The following is a 6,362-nucleotide window of genomic DNA, read 5'->3' on the forward strand; positions in this document are numbered from 1 at the left end:
AAACAAACTGTATTCTGCTGATGGGCAGAAAGCTGAGTAATTGTGGAGGCCAAGTTTTTTACTAGGGGATGAACCGAGGTTATGCAAATGAACTTTATGCCGCTACAAAGAGGAGAGGTAATGGTGGGAGTATTACATCAAAAGGTTCATACAGTAGCCTGTTTACAAGAAACAGAATAAAATTTCATACTAATAAAGATGTTGACATTTTCAAGAGTATGTCATCCTATAAGTTTATCTAAACTGTTTTAGACTGGCCAGAGAGAGGAAGAAGTACTAACAGGCATGATGTGATCACAGTTTAACTGAGTTCAGAGAGAGATGACAAGTTGTATTGTCTAATTCTGGTGACGGTACATTCAGCTAAAAGAAGAAGACTCAGAAAAAGGGTAAAAGTTGATTATTACCAAATAATGGTAATATGCCAAACTCTTAAATTCTTAAAAAAGACTCTTAGAACTATATTTTGATTAAGAGGGAGGCAGTCCAAGTTGGAGAGGTGTGTCAGGGACCAGCGTTATTTCAGGCTGTTTTATAAGCCTGGAGAATAAAGGGATCATGTTCAAGTGCATGGCGTTGGAGATGGTAATAGGAGCGTACTGGGAAAGATCAATGACCAGAGCCTAATATTTACTACCTTGGGCTGTGCTCTTGGAGCACAGACACTCACTGTGTAGTCATGCCTTCTAGAATGCTGAGGTAACCGGAGAAACAGTCTGTGAAACAGATGACAGTTGACTACAGCAGGAAAGGTGGTGGCAGCTCCACCCCTGCAGTGGCCTGATCATTGAATCAGCTCTGTAGCCATATTCACCTCTAGATGGAGACTTGTTCAAGCTCTTCACACACATGGTCACAAAGGATATATTTAGAAGCCCATATGGAAGTGAGTGTTTTCTTTTCATATTCTTTTTGTTTTTTTTTAAGATTTTATTGGGGAATTGGGGGAGGGAATAGCGTTGGGGAATCAGGGGAGGGGAACAGACAAGTTGCTGTTCTTTCGTTCCTCAGTTTAGTTGTGGAGGACATAGCTTCACTGGCCCATGTTGGTATTGTGATCATTGCACCCTTCCTAGCTGAGGCAGATCGGTCACCTCATGGCAGCTCACGCCGGCTGCCAGCCACTCACGGTAGCTTATGGCAGCCCACTGCAGCCTACACCATTGCCGATGACTCACAGCAGCCCAGCTCCAGGTTGAGCTGTTGTTCACCATCTTAGCTGCATAGGGCAGCATCACTGGCCCATGTGGGATCCGAACTGGCGGCCCTGCTGCTCAGAGCTTGCACTCCCAAGCCAGCTCTTAACCAACGAGCCACTCGGCTGGCCTTCTTTTCATATTCTTTATTCTGTGAAGAACACTGAACGTTCACATTATTTTTTGACATGTGAGAATTTTATTTTTTTAAAGTTTTTTATTAAACTCTAGCTAACATACAATGTTATATTAGTTTCAGGTGTACATCATAGTGATTCAACTACACTCACATACTTTAAAATGAAGAGAAACTAGAAGACGCTGACAGCCAAGGGTTGCTCCTGATAGGGCAACAGGATTGAGGACTAGGGCCCAGGGCTCTTGGCCCTTGGACACTTGGGTCATTACACAATTTGAAGGTGTACTGTGGGAGGTAGGAGCTGAGAGCTCTCTAAAAAGTTGAAATTTTGTGAGCCAATTTTAACTCTGAATTTCATCCAGATTATGAAATGATGACAAAGTAATTACTTTGCCCTATTCCCTCATCTATTTGTAACATGTCCTCTTTTATCCCATCTGTTCTCCCTTTTCATCATCCTTGTCCTGAACTTCCTCGACAGCTCACTATTCCCTACCCCCCATCCCTATCCCCCCGCCCCACACACGCTGTCCCCATCAATTACCTGCCCGCAGAAGGCTCTGTGAACCTTAGGGCCAAAGTGTAAACTGATTTTCCCCTGCTCTCAGTAGCACAGCTGAGGCCAAGCCGGAATATTTAAGCAGGACTCTACTGAAGGCTTGGATAGGGCAGAAGGAAGTCTCCAGCAACTAAATTGTCAAGATGACCAACTATTGCACATTCTCTTCAATTTGGGTTCTGCTGTAGTGTCACCCATTTGGCAGAGGCTGGCTTCTCTCACTCTCCTTCTTTATTCAAGAAAACGTGAGAGAGAGAGAGCAACGCCTCTTTGAGTTCCGTTTCTGAGCCTATCACCTCCCAGGAAGAAACTAGTCCTAAAGTTAGTGTTCATTCCTTCTCCAAGTTTTTACACCTTAGTTATACGCATGTGAACGATACAGTCTATATAGTGTTGCTTTTTTAAAAGCTTATGTAAGTGGTATATACGTATGCTTCTGCATTTCTAGTCAGCATTGTGTTTTCACCATTTTCTCTATTAATGTTTCTAGTTCTAGTTCATTCATTTTTATCTGTACTTCCTTATATGAATGTGTCATAATTAATTTATCAGTTTCCCTACTGATGGATAGTTAGGCTATTTCCAATTGTTTTTGACATTATAAATAAGGCTGCAGTGTACATCTCTTATGTATATCCTTTTGTGTGCTTGAGAATTTTTTTTTAGATTATACCTAAAAGTAAAACTGCTGTAGGGTAGACACCTCTTAATTTTACTAGAAATGACCACATTGTTCTCCAGAGTTAGTTCCAGTTTACATGCCTACCAACACGATATGAGACTTCTTATTTCTCTACATCTTGGCCAACAAACACTTGGTGTTATCTGACTTGAACATTTTTGCTATTCTGGTGTGTATGAAATGGCATTTCACTGATTTAATTCGCACTGTCCTGACTGTTTAATAGAGTTAATGTCTTCCTTCTCAGTTTTCTATCACAGCATCATATTTCTTTCTTTCATAGCATTTATCACAAGCTATTATGGATTGGTTGATTTATATGTTTATTGTCTGCCTCCCTGTTAGACCATGGTGTTTCTGTGAGAGCTGGGATCATCTCTCTCTTATCCACTGTTTGGTTCCCAGAGCGCAGCCAGGTTCTGGTAGTAGGGGTTCAATAAATAGTTGTCTGATGAATGAGCCTGGTGGTGGTTGGGGGGTTCCTCAGTAAGTCTGACATTACCACAAGAGAAATGCTCCTACGGTGACAAGAATTTGTCTTTATATCCCTTGCATCCAAACCCTATACTTGATTTCATAGCCAGTTCACAGTAACTGATTCTCTCCTTCGTTCCCTACTTCCCCTTTTCAAGCCTTTGAATAAACTTGAATAAGAGGCAGCAGTAATAGAGAATAGCAGGATTATTAAGCCACTCGTGGTTTGATTTGATAGAGATAGCTGCTCTAGCCTGGGGCTAGATGTGAGATACACTGTAGTCAGTTAGCCTAAGATTGTGCTGCGTCCCACATCAGAGAAGAAACCAAAGCTCTGATGAGGTTCCTTATTAGGTAGGCAGTTAAGTTGGAAGCCCTTTGCCTTGGTTGGGATTCTTACTGACAGAGCTAATCTTGTCTTAGCTGCAGTAAGACTTTCCGAGATAGGTATGGACAACTTCGTCAGCAAAAATTCACTAGGCTAGACATGATAGGTTTTTATTTTTGAGAAATGCAGACTTTGAAGATTAGAATAAATATCAGTTAACTTTTCTACAGTCTCTTTTTTTTTAGAAATTTTATTGGGGAACAGTTTTTTTTTTTTTTTCAGGACCCATCAGCTCCAAGTCAAGTAGTTGTCTTCAATCTAGTTGTGGAGGGCGCAGCTCCTTGGTCCATGTGGGAATCAAACCGGCAACCTTGGTGTTATGAGCCTGCGCTCTAACCACCTGAGCTAGCAGGCTGCCCCTACAGTCTCTTTCTTTTCCAACCCAACCACTCTTACTTAGTGCTGGTGTTAGCAGCTTTGGTTGCATCTTGTTTCAGCTTTGTTTCAGTTCTTGAGCTCTGTTCTGACTCTAATCATCTTAAACTTGACTCATTGCTTTGGTTAGGATCTTTTGGGTTACAAGGAACAAACCCACCCACCCAGCTGGCTTAAACCAGAGACAGTCCAGGGATGTCTCAGAAATTCAGCTAGAACCAGGAATCAGAGCAGTGGGCATGTCTACTATTAGCTGCCAAGGATAGAATCTTTGTCCCGGTTACAAATCCTCAGGGAACGAAGCTGACCCAGCGTGGACCAGATGGCCACCTGACTCCAGTAAGCCGTGGCCCTGAGCTTACAGTCTATAAACATGGCAGCCAAGAGCCACTGCTGTGATGTATGGGTGACACAGAAGTCCTAGGAAAATCCCAGGAAAGGGGAGAGATTTTAGGTATATACTCCCATAGATATCCAGTGAACTTATCAGTTGCTGAACAAATGTGTTTAGAGGCTCTGAAGCCTCTGGCTTTTAACCTGGCAACTTCTTATCTCCTGCTTTTTTTAGCTTTTCTTTCCCCGGGTCTTNAGGGCAGTGTCACTGGCCCTCATATGTGGGATCTGAACCGGGGCCCTCTGGCATCCCAAGCCAGTTCTTAACCATCGCGCCACTCGGCCGGCCCAGAGTGTGTGTAATTTTTATGAAAATAATTTTTTAATTTATTTGGTTGGTCACACTGGATATATTATTTTGTATCCCCTTTTCTGACTTAACATTAGAACACAATCTCATTTCTGTGTCATGTTAAAGCTCTCATAAAAATTTCTAATGGCTCCCTATTTCATATGGCTATAACATGCCTTAGCTATTTCATTATTTTTGGAAATTAGATTGCTTATCATATGTTCAATTCACTAAACATTTTTTTTTTTTTTGCACTAAACATTTTTGTGCTTAGATTTTATCCACACTTTGGGTTATTTCCTTAGACAGATTCTTGGAATGCGCATATGTAAGGCACTTGACCTATCTGGTCAAATTGCCCTCCACTTCCACCAGAGGGGGGCTACTCAATAAATATTAATGAAGAGTGAAAAGCTGCTGTCTGCCTGGACTCACCATTCCCATAGAAGAGGCTGGTAATAGAGTGAACTCCCAAGAAGGGAGTTCTAGTTCCTGGGAATATCCAGGCAAGGTCAAGGGTCTTGACACAATTGCAGTAGCTCTTTAGAGAACTGATTTACAGACCCCAACTGTGAGGACTAGTTTTTAGTACCATAATTCAAATGTATGTATGTGGCCAGCCTCTTCTAAAGGGGGTTAAACAGCTTTAAACAATTGTCAATCACTAGGTGAATGGGCATTGTGACAAAATAAGAATTCGATACAATAAATATCCTGAAAGTTTCTTCTATAACAAAAAAGTGTTTGGAGAGAGCGGAGATTCAGTCACCTGCTGCAGATCTGTGTTAGAGATTCCGGTCAGCTCCCACCTCCTTCCCGGCCTGGAAGGATGTGGATGTGGTCCCAGGCTCCCTTTCAGCCACTGCTTCCCTTTGTGCCCTCCACGCACCCCCAGGAAAACTGGAATTACTCCTGACCTACCCTCACCCTGCTTTGTGCTTTTCCCTTCTGATGGCCTTTGTTCACAGTTCCTCCCCTGAAATGTCCCCCTTTTGTTGTTGGGTTTTTTGGGAGGAGGGAGGGAGGTTGAATATTAAGTTCTAAGGATATAGGTGACTTGATTCTCATCTTTTTTGGGGAAAAGAATCTTATAGAAAAGACTAAGGTTGTTTTGTTTGTTTATTTTTTAAATCATACCCCCAATCTCAGTTCCCTTTTCCCCTGTCACTAGAGGATTTATTTCTCTGATAAACTCTGTCCCGTCATGGGCTTGATGGCTGTCAGCTGCCCCAAACTCACATCCTTCCCGCTTAGCAGCCTCACTGCAAAGAGAAGATCTTTACCAGTAACCCTAGGGAAAGGCCAGGGGAGGGTTCTTGTGGGCTTAGCACGGGTTGGGTCATGTGGGGACGTGGCGGGGGCCACATGCACATCCCTGGACCACTCACTGTGGTCAGAGCCGGGTGTTTGAATTGGACAGACCTGGACCCCTTCCTCCCTGGACTTTCCTCGAGAGTCCACATTCTGAAGGTGTTCTGGGCCATTCCATCTGGGCTAAATAGTCATTCACGCTTTTTCTCTTCGTTATCTAAGGCTATGTGAAGAAGATATTGGAGTTGGCTTTGAAGAAGGAAAAGATAGATTTTTGTTGACATTGCAAAAGAGGCTTTTAAATGAAGAGCATGATTTGTGAGAAGGATAAGAGATGGGTAGCTGAACAGTAAAAGTAGATGTCAGAAAGCGTGTTGACTAAACGAGGCTGAAAGATGTAAGGGGAGAGAACTGCGGCTAGAGTCAGGGAAAATGGATTATAGAGCTTTAAAAAACAAACTGTAGGGCCGGCCGAGTGGCGCGATGGTTAAGAACTCGCTTGGGATGCCAGAGGGCCCCGGTTCGGATCCCACATATGAGGGCCAGTGACACT

The 6,362-nt window shown here is 42.9% G+C and overlaps 1 protein-coding gene across 4 annotated transcripts in view; it reads left to right on the forward strand.

Annotated features, from left to right (window-relative positions):
- Positions 1 to 6,362, forward strand: part of NDRG3 (NDRG family member 3) — an 81,656-nt gene that overhangs the window by 38,279 nt on the left and 37,015 nt on the right. The gene's annotated exons all lie outside the window — the stretch shown is intronic.

Source organism: Hipposideros armiger, unplaced genomic scaffold (assembly GCF_001890085.2).
Source record: "Hipposideros armiger isolate ML-2016 unplaced genomic scaffold, ASM189008v1 scaffold_238, whole genome shotgun sequence".
Taxonomy (NCBI): domain Eukaryota; kingdom Metazoa; phylum Chordata; class Mammalia; order Chiroptera; family Hipposideridae; genus Hipposideros; species Hipposideros armiger.